The sequence below is a fragment of the Elephas maximus genome, chromosome 8, assembly GCF_024166365.1.
Source record: "Elephas maximus indicus isolate mEleMax1 chromosome 8, mEleMax1 primary haplotype, whole genome shotgun sequence".
NCBI classification, from domain to species: Eukaryota; Metazoa; Chordata; class Mammalia; order Proboscidea; family Elephantidae; genus Elephas; species Elephas maximus.
Genome location: NC_064826.1, coordinates 82,006,585 through 82,031,226, shown reverse-complemented (window position 1 = coordinate 82,031,226; position 24,642 = coordinate 82,006,585).

Genomic DNA, 24,642 nt, shown 5'->3' with positions numbered 1-24,642 from the left:
CCATCCCCCCTCCAGACAGGAGATGCCAACACGGTCTCAAGTGTCCACCTGATATAATTAGCTCACTCTTCATCAGCATCTCTCTGCTACCCACTGTCCAGTTCCTTTCATGTCTGATGAGTTGTCTTCGGGGATGGTTCCTGTCCTGTGCCAACAGAAGGTTTGGGGACCATGACTGCCGGGATTCCTCTAGTCACAGTCAGACCATTAAGTATGGTCTTTTTATGAGAATTTGGGGTCTGCATCCCACTGATCTCCTGCTCCCTCAGGGGTTCTCTATTGTGCTTCCTGTCAGGGCAGTCATCGATTGAGGCCGGGCACCAACTAGTTCTTCTGGTCTCAGGATAATGTAGGTCTCTGGTTCATGTGGCCCTTTCTGTCTCTTGGGCTCTTAGTTGTCGTGTGACCTTGGTGTTCTTCATTTTCCTTTCCTCCAGGTGGGTTGAGATCAATTGATGCATCTTAGATGGCCGCTTGTTAGCATTTAAGACCCCAGATGCCACATTTCAAAGTGGGATGTAGAATGTTTTCATAATAGAATTATTTTGCCAATTGACTTAGAAGTCCCCTTAAACCATGGTCCCCAAACCCCCACCCTTGCTCCGCTGACCTTTGAAGCATTCATTTTATCCCGGAAACTTCTTTGCTTTTGGTCCGGTCCAGTTGAGCTGACCTTCCCTGTATTGAGTGTTGTCCTTCCCTTCACCTAAAGCAGTTCTTATCTACTAATTAATCAGTAAAAAACCCTCTCCCTCCCTCCCTCCCCCCCCGCCCCGTAACCACAAAAGTATGTGTTCTTCTCAGTTTATACTATTTCTCAAGATCTTATAATAGTGGTCTTATACAATATTTGTCCTTTTGCCTCTGACTGATTTCGTTCAGCATAATGCCTTCCAGGTTCCTCCATGTTATGAAATGTTTCACAGATTCCTCACTGTTCTTTATCGCTGTGTAGTATTACATTGTGTGAATATACCACAATTTATTTACCCATTCACCCATTGATGGACACCTTGGTTGCTTCCAGCTTTTTGCTATTGTAAACAGAGCTGCAATAAACACGGGTGTGCATATATCTGTTCCTGTAAAGGCTCTTATTTCTCTAGGGTATATTCCGAGGAGTGGGATTTCTGGGTTGTATGGTGGTTCTATTTCTAACTGTTTAAGATAACGCCAGATAGATTTCCAAAGTGGTTGTACCATTTTACATTCCCACCAGCAGTGTATAAGAGTTCCAATCTCTCCGCAGCCTCTCCAACATTTATTATTTTGTGTTTTTTGGATTAATGCCAGCCTTGTTGGAGTGAGATGGAATCTCAACGTAGTTTTAATTTGCATTTCTCTAATGGCTAATGATCGAGAGCATTTTCTCATGTATCTGTTAGCTGCCTGAATATCTTCTTTAGTGAAGTGTGTGTTCATATCCTTTGCCCACTTCTTGATTGGGTTGTTTGTCTTTTTGTGGTTGAGTTTTGACAGAATCATGTAGATTTTAGAGATCAGGCACTGGTCGGAGATGTCATAGCTGAAAATTCTTTCCCAATCTGTAGGTGGTCTTTTTACTCTTTTGGTGAAGTCTTTAGATGAGCATAGGTGTTTGATTTTTAGGAGCTCCCAGTTATCTGGTTTCTCTTCGTCATTTTTGGTAATGTTTTGTATTCTGTTTATGCCTTGTATTAGGGCTCCTAGGGTTGTCCCTATTTTTTCTTCCATGATCTTTATCGTTTTAGTCTTTATGTTTAGGTCTTTGATCCACTTGGAGTTAGTTTTTGTGCATGGTGTGAGGTATGGGTCCTGCTTCATTTTTTTGCAAATGGATATCCAATTATGCCAGCACCATTTGTTAAAAAGACTATCTTTTCCCCAATTAACTGACACTGGTCCTTTGTCAAATATCAGCTGCTCATCTGTGGATGGATTTATATCTGGGTGCTCAATTCTGTTCCACTGGTCTATGTGCCTGTTGTTGTACCAATACCAGGCTGTTTTGACTACTGTGGCTGTATAATAGGTTCTGAAATCAAGTAGAGTGAGGCCTCCCACTTTCTTCTTCTTTTTCAGTAATGCTTTGCTTATCCGAGGCTTCTTTCCCTTCCGTATGAAGTTGGTGATTTGTTTCTCTATCACTTTAAAAAATGACATTGGAATTTGGATCGGAAGTGCATTGTATGTATAGACGGCTTTTGGTAGAATAGACATTTTTACTATGTTAAGTCTTCCTATCCATGAGCAGGGTATGTTTTTCCACTTAAGTATGTCCTTTTGAATTTCTTGTAGTAGAGCTTTGTAGTTTTCTTTGTATAGGTCTTTTACATCCTTGGTAAGATTTCTTCCTAAGTATTTTATCTTCTTGGGGGCTACTGTGAATGGTATTGATTTGGTGATTTCCTCTTCGATGTTCTTTTTGTTGATGTAGAGGAATCCAAGTGATTTTTGTATGTTTATTTTATAACCTGAGACTCTGCCAAACTCTTCTATTAGTTTCAGTAGTTTTCTGGAGGATTCCTTAGGGTTTTCTGTGTATATAATCATGTCATCTGCAAATAGAGATAATTTTACTTCCTCCTTGCCAATCCGGATGCCCTTTATTTCTTTGTCTAGCCTAATTGCCCTGGCTAGGACTTCTAGCACGATGTTGAATAAGAGCGGTGATAAAGGGCATCCTTGTCTGGTTCCCGTTCTCAAGGGAAATGCTTTCAGGTTCTCTCCATTTAGAGTGATGGTGGCTGTTGGCTTTGCATAAAGATGCCCTTTATTATGTTGAGGAATTTTCCTTCAATTCCTATTTTGCTGAGAGTTTTTATCATAAATGGGTGTTGGACTTTGTCAAATGCCTTTTCTGCATCAATTGATAAGATCATGTGGTTTTTATCTTTTGTTTTATTTATATGGTGGATTACATTAATGGTTTTTCTGATATTAAACCAGCCTTTTTTGCATACCTGGTATAAATCCCACTTGATCATGGTGAATTATTTTTTTGATGTGTTGTTGAATTCTATTGGCTAGAATTTTGTTGAGGATTTTTGCATCATGTTCATGAGGGATATACGTCTGTAATTTTCTTTTTTTGTAATGTGTTTACCTGGTTTTGGTATCAGGGAAATGGTGGCTTCATAGAATGAGTTGGGTAGTATTCCGTCATTTTCTGTGCTTTGAAGTACCTTTAGTAGTAGTGGTGTTAACTCTTCTCTGAAAGTTTGGTAGAACTCTGCAGTGAAGCCGTCCGGGCCAGGGCTTTTTTTTGTTGGGAGTTTTTTGATTACCGTTTCAATCTCTTTTTTTGTTATGGGTCTATTTAGTTGTTCTACTTCTGAATGTGTTAGTTTAGGTAGGTAGTGTTTTTCCAGGAATTCATCCATTTCTTTTAGGTTTGCAAATTTGTTAGAGTACAATTTTTCGTAATAATCTGATATGATTCTTTTAATTTCAGTTGGGTCTGTTGTGATGTGGCCCTTCTCGTTTCTTGTTCGGGTTATTTGTTTCCTTTTCTGTATTTCTTTAGTCAGTCTAGCCAATGGTTTATCAATTTTGTTAATTTTTTCAAAGAACCAGCTTTTGGCTTTGTTAATTCTTTCAATTGATTTTCTGTTCTCTAATTCATTTAGTTCAGCTCTAATTTTTATTATTTGTTTTCTTCTGGTGCCTGATGGATTCTTTTGTTGCTCACTTTCTATTTGTTCAAGTTGTAGGGACAGTTCTCGGATTTTGGCTCTTTCTTCTTTTTGTATGTGTGCATTTATCGATATAAATTGGCCTCTGAGCACTGCTTTTGCTGTGTCCCAGAGGTTTTGATAGGAAGTATTTTCATTCTCGTTGCATTCTATGAATTTCCTTATTCCCTCCTTGATGTCTTCTATAACCCAGTCTTTTTTCAGGAGGGTATTGTTCATTTTCCAAGTATTTGATTTCTTTTCCCTAGTTTTTCTGTTATTGATCTCTAGTTTTATTGCCTTGTGATCTGAGAAGATGCTTTGTAATATTTCAATGTTTTGGATTCTGCAAAGGTTTGTTTTATGACCTAATATGTGGTCTATTCTAGAGAATGTTCCATGTGCTCTAGAAAAAAAAGTATATTTTGCAGCAGTTGGGTGGAGAGTTCTGTATAAGTCAATGAGGTCAAGCTGGTTGATTGTTGTAATTAGGTCTTCCGTGTCTCTATTGAGCTTCTTACTGGATGTCCTGTCCTTGTCCGAAAGTGGTGTGTTGAAGTCTCCTACTATAATTGTGGAGGTATCTATCTCACTTTTCAGTTCTGTTAAAATTTGATTCACGTATCTTGCAGCCCTGTCATTGGGTGCATAAATATTTAATTTGGTTATGTCTTCCTGATCAATTGCCCCTTTTATCATTATGTAGTGTCCTTCTTTATCCTTTGTGGTGGATTTAAGTCTAAAGTCTATTTTGTCAGAAATTAATATTGCTACTCCTCTTCTTTTTTGCTTGTTGTTTGCTTGATATATTTTTTTCCATCCTTTGAGTTTTAGTTTGTTTGTGTCTCTAAGTCTAAGGTGTGTCTCTTGTAGGCAGCATATAGACGGATCGTGTTTCTTTATCCAGTCTGAGACTCTCTGTCTCTTTATTGGTGCATTTAGTCCATTTACAATGAGCGTAATTATAGATAAATAAGTGTTTACTGTTGTCATTTTGATGCCTTTTTATGTGTGTTCTTGACAATTTCATTTTTCCACATACGTTTTTGTGCTGAGACATTTTTCTTAGTAAACTGTGAGATCCTCATTTTTGTAGTGTTTGACTTTATGTTTGTTGAGTCGTTACGTTTTTCTTGGCTTTTATCTTGAGTTATGGAGTTGTTATACCTCTTCGTGGTTACCTTAATATTTACCCCTATTTTTCTAAGTAAAAACCTAACTTGTATTGTTCTATATCGCCTTGTATCACTCTCCATATGGCAGTTCTATGCCACCTGTATTTAGTCCCTCTTTTTGATTATTGTGATCTTTTACATATTGACTTCCATGATTCCCTGTTATGAGCATTTTTTTTTTTAATTAATCTTAATTTGTTTTTGTGATTTCCCTATTTGAGTTGATATCAGGTTGTTTTGTTTTGTGACCTTGTGTTGTGCTGGTATCTGATATTATTGGTTTTCTGACCAAACAATATCCTTTAGTATTTCTTGTAGCTTTGGTTTGGTTTTTGCAAATTCTCTAAACTTGTGTTTATCTGTAAATATCTTAATTTCGCCTTCATATTTCAGAGAGAGTTTTGCTGGATATATGATCCTTGGCTGGCAGTTTTTCTCCTTCAGTGCTCTGTATATGTCGTCCCATTGCCTTCTTGCCTGCATGGTTTCTGCTGAGTAGTCTGAACTTATTCTTATTGATTCTCCCTTGAAGGAGACCTTTCTTTTCTCCCTGGCTGCTTTTAAAATTTTCTGTTTATCTTTGGTTTTGGCAAGTTTGATGATAGTATGTCTTGGTGTTTTTCTTTTTGGATCAATCTTAAATGGGGTTCGATGAGCATCTTGGATAGATATCCTTTCGTCTTTCCTGATGTCAGGGAAGTTTTCTGTCAGGAGATCTTCACCTATTTTCTCTGTGTTTTCTGTCCTCCCTCCCTGTTCTGGGACTCCAATCACACGCAAGTTATCCTTCTTGATAGAGTCCCACATGATTCTTAGGGTTTCTTCATTTTTTTTAATTCTTTTATCTGATTTTTTTTCAGCTATGTTGGTGTTGATTCCCTAGTCCTCCAGATGTCCCAGTCTGCATTCTAATTGCTCGAGTCTGCTCCTCTGACTTCCTATTGCATTGTCTAATTCTGTAATTTTATTGTTAATCTTTTGGAATTCTACATGTTGTCTCTCTATGGATTCTTGCAACTGATTAATTTTTCCACTATGTTCTTGAATAATCTTTTTGAGTTCTTCAACAGTTTTATCAGTGTGTTCCTTGGCTTTTTCTGCAGTTTGCCTTATTTCGTTTCTGATGTCTTGAAGCATTCTGTAGATTAGTTTTTTATATTCTGTATCTGATAATTCCAGGATTGTATCTTCATTTGGGAAAGATTTTGATTCTTTTGTTTGGGGGGTTGTAGAAGCTGTCATGGTCTGCTTCTTTATGTGGTTTGATATGGACTGCTGTCTCCGAGCCATCACTGGGAAACTTGTTTTTCCAGAAAATCCGCTAAAAAAAAAATGCAGTCAGATCCCTATCATAACTGCCTTTGGATTATAACCGCCACCTTGTTCCCTGTAAGGATGAAAGTCTGAGATTTGGATCATATATACTTGGCTGTAGCTGGTTCTGTGTTTTTAGTCCAATTAGGGATGGGTTTTTGGTCCCTGGGTTTTTTGTGGTTCGTTCTCTCAGGCTGGAAGAGTGGGTTAGGAAAAGACCAAAAGAAAAAAAAAAGTAGGGGGGGGAAGCAAAGCCGCCGCGGAGCCGGAGCTGTTCTCCCTCTGGCTCAGGAAATTCCAATGTTAATGAAGCCGCCTGGGGAGGGTGGGGGAGGGATCAGAGAGATAGGAGAGTAGCACCTCGGAATATAGCCAGAGTTGCTTGTCTTGCTTGGAATGACTATTTTATCTGAGATTCCCGAGGGGCATGTCGCCTATGTGTGCTGGCTGTGTGGAGATTGCCCCCGGGGGTCTGGCCCGCTGAAGCCATGGTCAGATCCTCTGCTGCCAATCCAAATCCCAGCATCAAGGTTCCCCTGCTGGGACGCTGCACTCCCGGCTCCAAAATCAGTCGCTGCCTCCCGGGGACTTCTTGTCCCATCAGCTGCATCGCCGGGCAGCCACCGGGGGCCGGCTGGGCCCCCTCCCGGGGTTAGTTCAGGGGAGTAGAGCTGTGCCCCGTGCTTGCGCTGTGCCAGTGCCCAGTCAAAAGCCCGGCACCAAGGTTCCCCGGCTGGGACGCTGCACTCCCGGCTCCAAAACCTGTCACTGCCTCCCGGGGACTTCTCCCACCAGCCGTGTCGCCACGCCACCTGTGCGGACCGGCTGGGCCCCCTCCCGGGTTCAGTTCAGGGGATTAGGGATGCGCCCCTTGTTTGTGCCGTCACAAGCTTTATGAGTTCAGCTCCCCTGGGCCCAGAAGCCCGGCGCCAAGGTTACCTGACTGGGACGCTGGCTCCAGGCTCCGAAAACAGTCGCTGCTTCCCCATATATGTTCGTTTTCCATCTCTAAATCTGTGTTTGTTGTTCAGGGTTCGTAGATTGTTATGTATGTGATCAATTCACTTCTTTTTCCGAGTCTTTGTTGCAAGAGGGATCCGAGGTAGCGTCTACCTAGTCCGCCATCTTGGCCCCGCCCTCTCGGCCAATACATCTTATATGCAGCCACCATCTGTCCGAAATTGGAGTCTTTGTTGTTGCAATGATGCTGAACAGAATTCAGTGGAGCTTCCAGGCTAAGGCAGACTAAGAAGAAAGGCCTGGCAATCTGCTTTGGAAACTCAGCCAGTGAAAACTCTGTGGATCACAATGGTCGAATTCCAACCCATTATGGGCATAGCACAGGATCAGGAGGTGTTTCCATTTGTTCTGTATTGTATCACCAAGTGTCAGGGTGATTGCACAGTAGGTAACAGCAACAACACTCTCAGATTACAGCTATCTAAGTCTGTTTGATATCTCAACACTCAAAATGGAGATCAAAAAGTTGCATGGTTTCTAGCTTTAAGAAAATGTAATGGGGATGGATTGTTTTATGGTCTAAAAAGGGGTCTTGTGTACAAGAACAAAAGAAGATACAGCTAGAAGGAAATTTGGAAGCACCCGAGTTAATTATTTTATAAATGAAATTGAGGTTAAGAAAGAAAGTGATGATTGGTTTCCTTCATAAGTTTATTCAACATGTTTTTATTGTGCATCAGCCATGTACCAGTTTTTGCACTGGGCAGTGGGGATAAAAACAAACAAACAAAAACTAGTTGCCATTGAGTGGATGAGTAGAATTGTGGTCCATAGATCACCAGACCTTTCTTTGGGGGAACTTCTGGGCAGACCTGAACCACCAATCTTTCAGTTAGCAGTTGAGCTGTTTAACCATTTACACCATCAAGGGACTCCATTGAGCTGAGTTAGAAAAAACAAATCCACTTAGGAGAAGGTGATGCTTAGGGAAGAGCTGTGCGAACAAACCATTGTAACCCATGTGGTAAATGCAAGGAAAGAGATACATGCCAGGAGTTATGAGAGCTTGAGGAGAGGCATTTAAGCCAGGCTTCACCTTTGGTGGATGAGGACTGTGGAAAGGATGCAACAGTGTGTGGGCTGTGGGGCACCTAGCCACCTGATGCTGGAACCACAGCTGGAATCCGGGTCTTCAGACCTCCCTTCCTGAGTTACTGGTGGTTCACCACACCTCCTTCCAACCCTGTTAAGAAAGTCAATAATGTGATCCCTCTCCCTTTTCTTTGTTTTTGGATATGTTTTCCCCATGGCCACCACTTAAAACTGGGATTCCAGATTCAAACCCATCTGTGATAGTTAATGTTATATGTCAACTTGGCTAGGCTATAGTTCTTGGTATTATGTAATTATTCTCTGTTTTGTGATATGATGTAAGCATTTCCATGATGTGATCTGATATGATCAGCCAATCAGTTATTAAGGGGCGTTCTGCACCCCGTATGGATGGGGACATTCTGGCAAAGCTTGCTTCCTTGCTCTGGATCCTGTTTCTGGCTCATCATCATCTGACCTCCAATTCTTGGGACTTGAGCCAGCAGCCTATCACCTGATCTGCTGACTTTGGGATTCATCAGCTTCTCAGCCCTGTGAGCCAGCAGTCTGTAGTTTGATCTGCCAATTCTGGATTTGTCAGCACCTGCAGCCATGTGAGTAAAGAGAAGCCTCCAGCCAATGTCTGACCCACAGACTTTGGAACTTGCCAGCCTCCACAACAGCGTGAGCCATTTTCTTGAGATAAATTTATATATATATAGAAACCCTGGTGGTGTAGTGGTTAAGAGCTAGAGCTGCTAATCAAAAGTTGGCAGTTTGATGGCAATGGGTTTGGTATACATATATATGTCACTTTGAAGACTAAGGTGTGCCTGACCCAAACCATGGTATTTTCAGCCGCACCATATGCATGCAAAAGCTGGACAAGGAATAAGGGAGACCAAAGAAGAATTGACGTCTTTGAATTGAGGTGTTGGTGAAGAATATTGAATATACCAGGGACTGCCAAAAGAATGAACAAATCTGTTTTGGAAGGAATACAACCAGAATGCTCCTTAGAAGCAAGGATGGTGAGACTACATCTTACATACTTTGGACAGGTTATCAGTAGGGATCAGTCCCTGGAGAAGGACATCATGCTTGGTAAAGTAGAGGGTCAGTGAAAAAGAGGAAGTCCCTCACTGAGATGGATTGACACAGTGGATAGATACAACAATGGGCTGAAGCATAACAATGACTGTGAGCATGGTGCAGGGCTGGGCAGTGTTTCATTCTGTAGTATATGCGGTTACTATGAGTCAGAACCCACTCAACAGTACCTAAAAACAGACAACAACACATGTATATAAATGCCTCACTGATTTTGCTTCTCTAGAGAATGCAGCCTAAGACACTGTTCTAGATCAAACTGGATAGGCAATGTACATGCCCATAAACTACAAGCTGTATACTATGTTTTCTAGGGTAGCACTAACAAAGCTATACTTCACATATTTTGGCTTAGAGGTGATTACTGCTAGCTAGAGTAATTCCAAAAGAAACAAAATAAACAAGGATTCAGTTCTTTCTCTTAGCATCTTTTGTTTCTAAATGTCAAAATAAATATGCATCTGAAATTATTTCTTTTCTATTGGTCTATTTATTTGTATCCTGCCTCATTTCTACAGTGATTTGAGGTGACATATGAAAATCCACACAATATAGTAAGATTAAAAAGATAAAGTAATCATAACAAAAGGAAAAATAAGGGGTCATAAGATCCAAGGGTGCTCATTTTAATAGATGGACTGAAAATACATTGTATGTACTGCATTCCAAGTAAAGGAAAAGGAGGTTCAGGTGGAAAACTGTCTTTTCCAGGTATAATTCAACAGGCACAGTCTGAGTAGCAATCCCAGTGTAGAGGACAGGAGCCATGGTCTTGCCCGTTCCAGCACCAGAAGGTCCATTAGCAAGGCAGGTCCATTAATGTACCGCTTCTGAAGTTGCAGGTTGGTTCCTTTGCACTGCTTGTTTCTTCTTGCCTTAATTTTCAAAAAAAAATTCCAGATTAAAATTTTCTTTTTCATCATTGGAAAACTGTTTCTAAAAGCAATAGAAAAGGCTATTTTAAGAAAAAATTACTACATGTATGTTAAAATGACCATATGGATAATGTTTTAAATTGCCTACAGATATTTCAGATTTTAATGATCTTTATAATGTTATGGTTTTGATAATGACACAGGTATAAAATGTAGGTTTTTGCTGCTATTCTTTTACCTATTTATATGGTTGATTTCCTAGTGTGTGGCAGCACAGAAATGAAATAGGCACCTGAAACATATCAGCTGTGACAAAACTTCAAAAACAGGAACACCTGTCTTCCAATTCTGATTATAAAAATTATCTCAACCCCTATTCATTCATTCATTTATTCAGTAAACATCTATGAGGTGTCTACTATATGCTTGACAATGTGGAGATTTAAAGAAAGACATAGATTTTTATCTTGAATGTAACGGGGGCCCGTGTTCAGATTTGAGTATCAGGAAGGTCTCTTTTGCAGTCTTGTTGATGGATTATGGGGGAGAAGGCCTGAGTGAAAAGACTGTGAGAACACTGGTGAAAAGATATTGCAGTATTCCAGGTAAGAGATGAAAAGATGGAGTGGTAGTTGAGATGGACTAGTAAGAATCAATGTTCATGATAGAGCCAGGAGGTAGAATCAACAGGATTTAAGGATGAAATGAGTGGGGTGGTTGGAGAAGGTGATGAAGGAGAAGAAGTGGTCTAGGGTGACTCCCTGGTCTCTAAACTTAATGACTGAATGAATGATTATTGCATTCCCTAAATTAAGGAGTAGCAAAGGGTTTTAGATGTCAGCAGAGCTACCAATTTTGGAATTTTATAGTGGGCAGTTGGACACAAATACCAGAGCAGAAGATAAACATTTGTGGATCATTGAGGTAACTGAGGATATGTACTTGAATTTGTTATATGGAAGTGTGTGTAGAACAGATTGGAGCCCCTGGGTGGTATAAAAGGTTAACATGCTAGACTGTTAACCAAGAGGCTGGAGATTCGAGTCCACCCAGAGGTACCCTGGAAGAAAGGTCTGGAGATCTACTTCCCAAAAATCAGCCATTGAGAAACACTATGGAACACAGTTCTACTTTGACACATGTGGGGTCTCGGTAAGTCAGAATCAACTCTATGGCAACTTGTTTGTTTTTGTTTTTTGGTAGAATATATTAACTCTTAGGACAGCAACATTTACAAGATAAAACGAGGAAAAGAGGTGGAGAAGGAGTAGTCTATGGGGTAGGAAGAGATCCAGGCAGGAGCTGCTCTGCAAGAGCAGGAAATGGCAAACAGTGCCAACTGCTACTGAGATGGTAAGATAAGGACTAAAATGGAATTGCAATGGGTGATTGGAAGGTCATTGATGACTTTAAGGAGAGCAGTTATAGTGGAATCATAGGCACAAAATGTCTCTAAGAAATAAAAACAGATTAAATAGAACCCAGGGTATAAATAAGAACAACGCAATCTCCCTATAGCATAAGCCTGGAAATCAGGAGTCCTTCCTAATTACCTCTATTCACTGACCTGTGATACCATCTGCCTCCTCCAAACTTCCCTCCACTTACTCAAAATGTCAACTCCTAGAGATTCTCTCTCTTAATATTTTTCCAGTTTATCCCCTCCTCTCTATTTCCACAGTCACTGCCTTAGCACAGATCATCGCCTTTTCATTCCAGATATAGTTTAAAAAAAAAAAAACTTTTTATTTTATTTTTTTCTAAAGTGGAAATAGTTTTATTGATAGTCTGTGAAAGTATCCCATGCTTATTATTTTAAAAGTAGTCAACAACATGGAAAAGAATAAAGGTAAGACTAAATATCACTCATAATCTCTACTTTTAAAAATAAGCACTTTTAATATTTTGGTGTATATCATTTTAAACTCTGTGCATATTGTAAACCGCTCTGTTCATCAAACATATTGTTAACATCTTTTTGTGTTATGAAATAATCAACCAATAAGATTATTTTGTGGGTCGCTATACAGTAGTGGTGGAAAACCTGGTGGCATAGTGGTTAAGCGCTATGTTGGCTAACCAAAGGCGCTCACTGGAAACTCTATGGGGCAGATCTACTCTGTCTGATAGGTTGCTGTGAGTTGGTATCAACTTGACGGCAGTGGGTTTGGTTTTTATTGGTAGAGAGTAGTGGTTAAGAGCATGAACTCTGGAACCAGGCTGCCTCGGCCGGAAACCCAGCTGTGACAGCACCACTATGACCTCATGTAGGTTTCCTAATCTATGTGTTCTCTAGTTTCCTCACTTCTAAATTGTGCAAAATAAATAATAGTAACTACTGTAATAAAATTAATATATTTTATATGTGAGAAGTAATTAGAACAGCATCTTCCACTTAGAAAACACTCTTAAGTGTTAGCTGTAACTATATAAACGCGTAGCATTCCATGGCGTTATACGCATTGTGGTTTATTTAAACAATCACTTACTGTTTTTTTTTTTTTACTATTATTACAATTACCTTTTAACAGATCTTTATCTCCATTCTCTCCTCTATCTATAATCTACCTTGCACAACTACATTCAGTACCTAGAAGGTGAGTGTCCCTGGAACAAAATCCTGAATCATGTATCCTTGATTTTAGAACTGGGTGGCAGGCAGATGCTGGAAGGACTTGCAAAAGTAATTAGTAAAAGCCTGAAAGGACTCAGGCAGATGATTAGTGAGGGTCGGAAGAGTAGTGAGGAAAATATTATTGGAGGTGGAAAAATAAGGACTTTTGTTATATAGTGGTGAAAACTTTGGCAACAGTCACCTGTGGTTTTCAAGGGAAATAGAATACTTAATGAGTTTATATATCCGGTTGGGGAGATTTCCGAGCAGGATGTGGAAAGTACCAACTGACTTTTTTTTTTTAACTACGCAAAGGCATTTGACTGTGTGGATCTTAACAAATTACGAACAACATTGCAAAAAATGGGAATTCCAGAACACTTAATTGTACTCATAAGGAAACTGTACATGGATCAAGAGGCAGTCGTTCGAACAGAACAAAGGGATACTACATGGTTTAAAGTCAGAACAGGTGTGTGTCAGGGTTGTGGCCTTTCACTATACCTATTCAATCCGTATGCTGAGCAAATAAGCCGAGAAGCTATACTATATGAAGAAGAACGGGGCATCAGGGTTGGAGGAAGGCTCATTAACAACCTCTGATATGCAGATGACACAACCTTGCTTGCTGAAAGTGAAGAGGACTTGAAGCACTTACTGATGAGATCAAAGATAATACCCTTCAACATGGATTACACCTCAACATAAAGAAAACAAAAATCCTCACAACTGGATCAATAAGAAACATCATGATAAATGAAGAAAAGACTGAAGTTGTCAAGGATTTCTGTTTACTTGGACCCACAATCAACACCCATGGAAGTAGCAGTCAAGAAATCGAAAGATGCATTGCATTGGGCAAATATTCTGCAAAAGACCTCTGTAAAGTGTTGAAAAGCCAAGATGTCACCTTGAGGACTAAGGAGCGCCTGACCCAAGCCATGGTGTTTTCTATCGCCTCATATGCATGCAAAAGTTGACAATGAATAAGGAAGACCGAAGAAGAATTGACACCTTTGAATTGTGTTGTTGGAGAAGAATATCGAATATACCATGGACTGCCAAAAGAGTGAACAAATCTGCCTTGGAAGAAGTACAGCCAGAATCCTCTTCAGAAGCAAGGATGGTGAGACTATGTCTCACAAACTTTGGACATGTTATCAGAAGGGCTCAGTCCCTGGAGAAGGACATCATGCCTGGTAAAGTAGAGGGTCAGTGAAAAAGAGGAAGACCCTCAATGAGATAGACTGACACAGTGGCTGCAACAATGGGCTCAAGCATTGCAACAATTGTGAGGACCCGGCAGGGTTTCGTTCTGTTGTGCATACAGTCGCTATGAGTCAGAACCAACTCAATGGCACCTAACAACAACATAATGAAATATAGGAAGATAAAAATAAACTAACTAAATAACTGTTGAGTTTTTAAGCAGAATTTTTGGAAAGATAGGGTCCAGGATAGCAAAAAAGATTCTCAAAGTAAGCTATGGTTTTAGAGCAAGGACTGAATCCAGGGGAACAAAACATAGTTTCGGGGTTAAGACCCCAGAAATATTCGATGCTGACCTGTAGATATTTTCAGCTAGACAAACTGCCTTCTAAAGATCTTAAGGATGTGCCTTCTAGGTCCTCTTGATTAGACAATAGGGCTTCTAAACATCTTAGAGGCATTGCTCCACTTCAGTCTCTCAGGGGGCCTAAGGTAGAGAAGGGTCTATCTTGAATGGCTTTGTGGAGTATAATATAATGTGATGTTCAGGAACCCCACAGAGGTTTTAAAGGAATGTGTCAGCTTAGACTGAAATAGTCAAAATGAAAAGAGTAGAAAACAAGTAGAGACTTTTAGATTCCCAACCTACTACAGTAGAAAGTAGGCTGACGAAACACTCACCCATGAAAACTGGTTATTTCCTACACAAAAGGAAGGGTGACTGAGTGGACAGAGTCAACATCTATAGAGAATCAGTCCGAGGGAGCAGGACTGTGTATTAATCAAGGAACTGGCAACCCATATAGGGTTGGATTTTAAAACTGCTATGGACCACTGACTGCTCAGTGTCTTCTGATTCTCCTTTTGTAAATGGGAGAGTCTATTGTAGTCTTCCTATGACTGTCCCAAAATTGTATGTTGAGTGTGTGTGTGTGTAAGTGTGAGGCATAAAATTTATCTCTTTAGTTCACATGTCTTCAGGTTGAGAGAAATCACACTAGAGCAGCCTTATCTACACCTGTACCTGATTTAGTTGATGAGATCCTGGACTTCAAGCCTGAGCCTGATACTGTAATGGCCTGAGAATATTAGGGCTCTTGGGAGGCAGCATATTTTGCATGCAGGGAGAATGTAAATAATTTGGCCAGAGGGTAGACTGTAGCAGAAAAATAACGGCCACAAATCCTTTTAAATTCCTCCCATTGAGAAAGGGGAGGGATCTTGAATCTGGGTATGCTGGGTAATAACTTTGACTAATAGAATATAGAGTACCTATGAGTCAGAATCAACATGATAGCAGTGGGTATGGGTATAATAGGACATGACAGAGCTGACACTGTGCCAGTTTCCAGGCCCAGGCAGCTTCTATTTTCTGTGTCTTGAAAAACTTGCTGTTGGAGCCCTGGGTCACCATGTAAGAAGTCTGAATGACCTGCTGGTGAGACTGTATGAAGAGGTCTGGAAACTATATGGAAATGGAGAGTGGCCAGCTGAACTCAATTTTCTGGTCAGTTTTCTGGCAAAGGCACTAGATATGTGAGTGAAGCCTTTTGGGACTCTTCAGACCAGACTAGTCATAAATGATCATCACTAAGTAACTCCAGTTGATGCCACATGGAGCAAATGAATCTCCCAACTGAACCCTGTTCAAATTACCAACCCATAGATTGGGGACAAAAGAAATGAATAGTAATTTTAAGCTACCAACTATGAGGTGTTTTGTTATGTTTCAAAAGATAACGGCCAAAAATTTTGTCAGTCCCAGTATGATCTTAAAAACAACAATAAAAATCAAAACCCTATGCCGCTGAGTTGATTCTGACTCATAGCAACACTACAGGACAGAGTACAACTGCCCAATAGGGTTTCCAAGGAAAGGCTGATAGATTCAAAATGCTGACCTTTTGGTTAGCAGCCAAGCTCTTTAACCACCGCCCCACCAGGGCTCCAACACAAAAACAGTAACAACAATCACATTGCTCTATGCTTCAAACCTTTCAAAGATTTCTCTAGACAAGATAGAATCCAAACTCCTGAGTGTGATATGTAAAATGAGGAAGAATCTGGACCCTGTCCAAATTTTTGAAATATTTCTTTCACATCAGTCATATGCTCTAAACCAAATATCTTACATTCTTTCCATGATCAGCTACCCAAATGTCCCACAACAATCCATTCTCTGAGCAGCTATGAAACTGATCTTACCAAAGGCAAATCTGATCGAGCCACTTCCATGCTTAAAACCCTTTAGTGGTTGTCCTTGGGATAAAGCCCACAAACTAAAATGTCTATCCCTCCAGGTTTTTCCTTACCGTTTTCCCTCAGCACCCTCTAGCTTCAGGTTTTCTAATTGGCTATTCTAAATCTCACTTCTCAGCCTCTGATACACGCTGTTCCCTTTTCCTGGACCATTTTGCCTCCAGTTTTCCTAGCTAACTCCTTCTTGTTATTTCAATCTTAGCTTAATCTTTACTTCTTTGAAGGGTTTTTTCTTGAGGCTTTGTTTTATGCTCCCACGTCTTATGCTTACCAGAGCTTAGTATTTATCACCCTCACTTGAACGAAACCGTACTCTAAAACGTGTATATAGTTTTGGATACACTGATTTCAGTGACGTTATGTTTTTCAGTGTCTAAAACACTGATTGATGAAATGGATTATATTTTTTCATTTAATACACATTTCATTACAAAAAGAAAACTGAAGAGGAAAAAGATAAACAGCCCACATATCACTGAAATGGTGGCTCAGAGCCGCCATGATATTATTATTGATGTGCTTGTGAAATTCCATGGAAATGGACATGGAGATACCCAGAGATGTTTCTTAAAAGATTAAAAGTCTCATTTGTCTTTGCTATAACAAAGTAAGTTAAATAAGCTTTCTAGCTTTCCTATATGTTATAATGCTTTCTGAACTGAGTTTTTGCTGAAAGGCTACTTTTTCTTTTTTTAATAACAGCTTTTGAAGTGGAAGGATTTTGTAATAATGGGTTGAAACAAATGAAACCTATATTTTCTTCAATTGTAATTATGTGGTAAACTTTATGAAATAACTTTTAGAGTACGAGGTTAAAATCCCTACCAAAGAAGTCAACTTTTGACTCAAAATTTCTCTACTCCCAGGGCAGTAGAACAATTGGGCCAACTAGACTTTCAGGATTTGTGATAACTTAGTTTCTTCTAGGGTTCTGCAAGAGAATTTGAGTCATAATTTTCTTTATTGTCTCAAGGACTGTACATATCTAGTATATTCTGGATGCGCATGAGAGATGTAATTCATGATATATAGATGATAGGGAATTACACTAAGACTTTTGGAACAACCTTGATGTAAAGTAATATCATGATATTGTGGTTAGCTGACTCCTTGGTTTGTAGTTACCTTTTCATGAAAACGCTTCAAAATATTTCCAGTTTAAAAAAAAAAAATTGTCTCAGAACAAGCACTAGCTCACAAGGGAGTTCACTAATAGAAGTGCTATTTAAATGCTTTAAAACAAAGATTTGCCTCCCCATTGAGTAACTTCCCTTTAATTTAAACCCCATAAAGCAAAATCGTGAGAAAACAATGGAGCTTTGTTTAAGAGTAAAGAAGGCCCTACATCTGCTTTTGTAGAGGATGAGAGGAGTGCCCAAATTTCTTTCTTCTATGCATTTAAGTCATAATTGTTTAGAAAAGAACCACGGTTTTGGTTTTTTTTTTCCTAAAATGTAATTTCCCATGAACATCTTAATATTTGCCTTATCTTGCAAGGACCACCCTTCCTCTGTGTTGTAGAGCTTCTCAGCTAAATTACTGGCGACCATTAAGACTTTCTTTCTAAGAGACCATTTCCCAGTGGACTAACCCATCTTCCTCCCAGGAAGGTTGGGACACTTGCCATGCCTTCAGGGGAGCCACATGTTTCCTTGATGAAGCTGAAGCTTTCTCACAACTACAGAAAGCAATTCTAGGGTGCGTGGTTAGGCTGTGCCAAAGCCATGCCTTTCAGATCTGCATTTGGATGATCCCTGACACTGACAATCCTACTTTGTCTGTGCTTATGGTCAATGGCAGCAATGCCATGTACTTTCATCATCACCAAAAAAACCCCAAACCTGGTGCCGTCAAGTCGATTCTGATTCACAGCGACCCTATAGGATGGAGTAGAACTGCCCCATAGAGTTCCCAAGGAGCACCTGGAGGATTTGAACTTCCAACCCCTTTGTTAGCAGCTGTAGCACTTAACCACTAGGCCACCAGGGTTTCCTTCATCACCACGGCACTTATTTTTTCTTTCCCTCTATCTCCATATGATATGGTTTAGTTAGAGACAAACAACCTTACTAGAAGGAAACCTTCATTACACTGGTGGCCATTAGAATCATTATGGTTGGGAATCAGTCATCATAGCATCCATAATAAACTCCTTTCCCAGGGAAGTATGTTTTAATTTGATCATATATATATATATATATATATTTTTCTTTTCTCTTAGTTGAATATTACACTTCCCAGCTTGGAAACGTTTTTCTTTTTAGAGTAAAAAAATGTATCTAGTTGGCAATTTCTTATGAACTTAAATAAGGGGAAATTATTTACCCTTGTGCCATTCTCCCCCATTTCATTTCTGTCTTTGGTGACAGAAGTACCGATATTCAGTGCCTTAGAACCCAGTAATTCAAAGTAATTTATTAAAATGGACAGCATCAAGTCACACAGAGGCATATTGTCATATCCATATTTAGGTCCATATGTGAAAACAGTTCCAGCAAGTTTCATACTTTTCAGTATCCTCGGATAATTCCCTGCCATGTCCCTAGTTACTCTCTCTACAGAGTCTTCCACCTACTAGGTGCTGGATAGTTATTTATGGATGTGTTGGTAAATGTTAAACATACATTCCTTCTTTCCATAATTAAATGTCTTCTGCTATCGTAGTTCAGAGACTCTGAAAAATCTCCTACCTGCTGTGACAGGAGGATGATCTTACCATAGGAGGTTGGTTTGATTCTAGGTTATGTTATCTTTCCCAGTTCTATTTCCGCTGCCTGCTTTTCTGAGTCTGATACACTGAACTAGACACAGAATTTTCTTCAATTCCACTCTTCTTCACATCGATGTGACTATAGTTAAAACCTGAGAAATGAAACTTGCACAAGTACATTTCTATAAGGTTTGCACTCATTGTTTGGGGAGGCTGTGGTTGTAAATTTGAAGCCACCCACCAAATATGATAGACTTAACGAATGGGAGAAAGTAACATGGCTCTCTTGAGAAGGAGTCACTGACTCAATTTCAATGGAAGGAATTCAGCATATAAGAGATGGCAAGCTAATGGGATATCTTGCTCCCCAAATCATTTTAGAGATTCCCAAGCCATATTTGCAAACCAACTCCACCTTGATTTAAGAGGATCTTGCCATTTTGTATAGGTAAACTGAGCTCCCTTTGTTCTAAGGGCATGAATATTAGAGAAAGAAAAACTCCAAAATATTTAGATTTATGCCAATGACTAAGTTTAGTTGTAAAACAGTATGTATTCTTTTTGTAGTAAAAGTCACTACCGTATTCATTATAGAGAATGCACTGTGTTTGTGATTTATTCTCTGATTGTGACTAATGAATTACTACAGCAGAGGATGTTGGGAATTGAGCTAAGGGAAAAAAAATTTAAATAGTATTTTTCTTTGGATTTGCTAATATTCTACATATTCCTTATGGTACTATATGATTCTTTTATGGATTTGATACTGTCATTTTGGTAATTTTGTATTTTATTATGATAATGCTATAAAGGCAGACAGTAGATTAGAGAAGTATATATACAGCATATATCATCAAAAAAGCTAATATTTTTATTGAAGAGCTCATGCAAATTGATAAGAACAGTAAGTCCCTGAAAGATAATCTCATAAATTTTGAGACAAACAAAATAAATGGTAAATAAAAATAAAATCTATGGTTCAATCTTACAAATATTTGAATAAATGCAAATTAAAACAAGATATAACTTTTGTTTCTCAAATTAGCAGTATTTAAAAAACAATAATATGCTACGCTAGTAAGAATGTACTCAATCTGAGGCTTTCATTCACTGAAATAGATTGAATTTGCTAAATTCAATCACCTAAGGCTGTTTTAAATGTAGGACTAGATAATGGCTAATGGAGTTATCCTGTTTAGGTCTTCCAATCTCAGGCTCACCTCTTTCCAGACCATGAACCAATCCTCACCAAGGTAACGAGTAAGATTCCTATTGCGTCTTGAACTTATTTCAAAACCATCGCTGGGGACTATGCCTAGGTCCGAAATTTCTTAGCACCCTGAATCAACTGGAAGAGAACCAGGCTGTTTGAGATCTTGCTTCAAACCCACCAAGAATCATGACAAGTATGATGGTTAGTTTTATGTGTCAACTTAGCTAGGCTATGGTGGCCAGTTGTTTGGTCAAATGCTATTCTAGATGTTGCTATGAAGGTATTTGCAAGTCATTAGCATTTAAATCAGTTGGCTTTAAGCAAAGCAGATTACCTTGCATAATGTAGATGGCCCCATCCAAACTGTTGAAGGCCTTAAGAGTAAAAACTGAGGTTTCCCAAGGGAGAATGATTCTGCCTCAAGACTGTAACGTAGGTGTCCAGCCATTGTTTCCAGCACACTGACTAGCCTACCAATTTCAGACACAAGGCTATCGAATTTTCCAGTCTGTTGCCTGACCTACAGATTTTGGATTTGCCAATCCCCAGAAGAACTTTCAGCTAAAATTTTCCAAGATATGATGGAGAGAAATCATGCAGTCATTTGGAAGCAAGCCAGGATATGGAGTGAATGACTCTGGTACATGCTGGGTCCCTGGGAGGCTCTGTGCATTTGGGTACACGTATAAAAAAAAAAGTGCTGTCAAGTCGATTCCATCTCATATCAGCCCTATAGGACAGAGTAGAACTGGCCCCTAGGGTTTCCAAGGAATGGCTGATGGATCCCAACTGCCGACATTTTGGTTAGCAGATGAGCTCTTAACCACTGTGCCACCAGGGCTCCATTTGGGTTTATAGAGATGTATAACCCTGCTCATCCTCCATGGTCCAGCGTTAGTGGCCTTTCTTCGGGAGGCCTTTACAGCCACTCTGATTAAACACGATCTTAGTCTCTTGACTTCTCCTTTAAGGCCCTTATAGTCAGTAATCATGCGGTCAGTTTTTTAAGCAATTTGTATTGTAACCTGTCCCCTCAGTGAGTCCCATAAGGCCACAAGCCATAGGTGCCTTGTTCACTACCATATCCTCAGTGCCTCACCTGTAGTAGGAGCTTAATAGATGTTGGGCTCATAAATGAATGAATGAATTGACCCATGGAGAATTAGATTAAATAAAGTATAATGGCTAGAAATAGAAATTAATATATTCTAGATTAGTCTTTAAAGTGTATGAAAGGCATTTTTTTTTAATTGAAATATTTGATATATCCTAGAATATTGTTAATTGGTTAGGAACAAAGTCTAGAAAATCAGACAAATTGATCTTTGGCAAATTGCCGTCTCTAAGTACTTTTCCTCACCTGTAAAATGAAGATACCACTACGTACCTCGTGAGATTGATTTGAGGACTAAATGACATATGTAAAATGTTTAGGAAGGTAGTGTACCCAGCACATCTTAAATGGTTTATAGCCATTATTATGAACATATACTCAACTGCCAATTTTTTAAAACTATCTTCAAAAGCAAAACAAAGCCTATAATAGATTTTCTCTTGTTAACTAGTTCTACTCAGCATGAATGTTTTTGAAGAGTATGGAATATATCATGGACGGCCAGAAGAATGAACAAACCTGTCTTGCAAGAAGTACAGCCAGAATGCTTCTTAGAAGCAAAGACGGTGAGACTTCATCTCACATGCTTTGGACATGTTATCAGGAAGGACCAGTCCCTGGAGAAGGACATCATGTTTGGTAAAAGTAGAGGGTCAACTAAAGAGAGAAAGACACTCTATGAGTTGGACTGACACAGTGGCTGCAACGATGAGGTCAGGCATAGCAACGATTGTGAGGATGACGAAGGACCAGGCAATGTTTCCTTCTGTTGTATATAGGGTTGCTATGAGTCAGAACTGACTCGAGGGCAGCTACCAACAACAACACTTAGAATGTATTTATTATTTCTTATATTCTCTCATTTTAAAGGGAAATGTGTCAGAATTTGGCCTCCATTATATAGGATATAAAAAGTTGAAGTACCTTTAAAATATCAAATGTAGGGGAAAAGGGAAGCTATTGTTTAGAAAACAGTGAGTACTTTTTTAAGATGGTGGGAAATTTGGTAATGATTACGAGTGGTGATTGTACGCCATGATTAATGTAATAGATATCACTAAATTGTACACCTGAAAAATGTTGAATTGGCGAATGTGTTACATATATTTTTATAATAAAAAAAGTGTAAAAATATATCAAGAGCATAACTTGAATAATCACAGTGTCATTCACAGGAACGTCGTTTGTTATGTTGGTAACTGCTCATCTCTATGTTCCACAGCATTTCTCTTGCTTCACAGACACTTCCTCACCATCCTAATAGTATTTTTGTAAGAACACTACAGGGACAGTGGTGGTTCAGAGGTAGACTTCTCACCTTCCACGAGGGAAACCCGGGTTCTATTCCTGGCCAATGCACCTCATGCCACCACTCGTTTTTGAGTGTTGCTATGACACTGAACAAGTTTTAGTGCAGCTTCTACACTAAGACAAACTAGAACGACAGGCCTGGGGGTTTTTACTTCCAATAAATCAGCCAATGAAAACCCTATGGATTATAATGGCCCAATCTTGTTGTGCTTAGGGTCACATGGGGTCACCATAAGCTGAGGTCTGACTTGACTGCAGCTTACATGACAACAAAGAACCCTGCATCTCACCATACAAATTACTAATAATTTAAAGGAAAATATCTATCAAATCCTCAAACGGGTCCCTTTACCACCTAGTCCTTATAAAATTCCCATTAATCAAATCTTTTATAACAGCATCTTCACTAATAGAAATTGGGCCTAATAGTAAAACACAGCCACTGGGTTAAATATTTCTTTGCAAACCTGTGAAAATGCCTAGAGCTCAGCCTGACGCATAGAAACACCATAAATACTCATCAGGCTTCTACCAAATTCCAGCAGTTCCCATTAAGAAATAAGGCAAATGTGAGGAGCTGTTTGACCTTTGGCAAATGACCATCTCTAAGTCCACTTCCTCACTTGTCAAATTAGAAAAATTACGAATATTTTTAAATGTATTTACAGGGATGCTTTCCATAGTGACCTTTAAAAATGAACTCAGATGCACACTCCTCCCCCCAGCAGTAGAGAGAGAGATGAGAGAGAGAAGAAAGAAAAATACAATGGGCACAAGTGTGTTGTTTCAAAGTGTTTTCCCAGTTCAGGAGTTGGTTCCTTGGCCTCGTCACTCCGTCAAGCCCATGAAGTATAGCTCAATGAATAACTAACAGATGATTACATTTATGAGGAAAGAGTACTCAGAGCAGACAGCTACTTCCTACAGGTGACAAGCAATCTTCTGCCGGGGCTTCACCTGACGAGTCATTTTGGGACGTGATCACAAGGGTTGGAGACTGATGAAATTATCCTGTCCAACATCAAACACAAAGTGGTTGTAAATCAGCAGAGGCTGTGGCAGAAGGAGAGCAGCTCATTCTTTATGCTTTGCAGACAGTCTTTCACCTGGGGGCTACAGTGAGCATCCTAACAATATCATTAAGTGACCCTATAAAGAGATTAAATTAAAATAATAATAATAATAACATTACAGGATCTATTGACTTGCCTTCTTCGGCCACCTTAAGGAAGTTGATTTGAAAGCAAGTTCTGCGATTTTAAAAACTTGACTATGCTGAGCTAACTCAGCATAGCATGGCAATGTGTATAAATAAATAAATGCCTGTCTGTGATAACTCTCCATTTGACCTTGCCAGAGGATTGTGTACTGAACTTAGACTCTCGTTGTATTTCCTGAGGGTCACTAAGAGAAGGGCAAACCAAAATAAAAAAATCAAGCCATCCTCTAGTTTAACCTGGTCAAGGGAGTTCTGCAAAGCCAGAAATTGATCTTGCAAGTGCATTCTATAAAAAGAGAGGGGATAAAACCTGGATGATTTACCCGTGGTATCTCCTGAAAAGCACTTGATTTACACATGAACTGAAGAAATGTGGAGAAACCATTCTGAAGTTGCCCTGTGGACAGCGTCATATTTTAAGAGTAAAAAATTGGCAGGTTTCATTGAATAGGGAAGGAGCTTTCTAAGGATCCTATTTCCCCTTCATGGCGAAAGGGATTTATACGCATTGTTCTCTTTAGTGGTGTGGGGAAGTTCCAATGTAAATCCTTTAGGTTTCCTGTAGGAACCAGCTACTCACAGATCCCCAGTGCTTATGATCTTCATGAACTTGTGTGTGTGTGTTTAAATGAATGGAAAAACTATTTTTTTAAATGGTTATGTTAGAAAGGTAACGAGCTTACCGGGGTCGTGTTGCAGTCTTATACAATCCCAAGGCCTTCCTGATTTACTTGCAGAACCTGCTATGCAAGGGCATTTGAGTAGCTCTGTGTGAAAGGCCTGTGCACATTTAAATAGGCTGTTTGAATAGGAA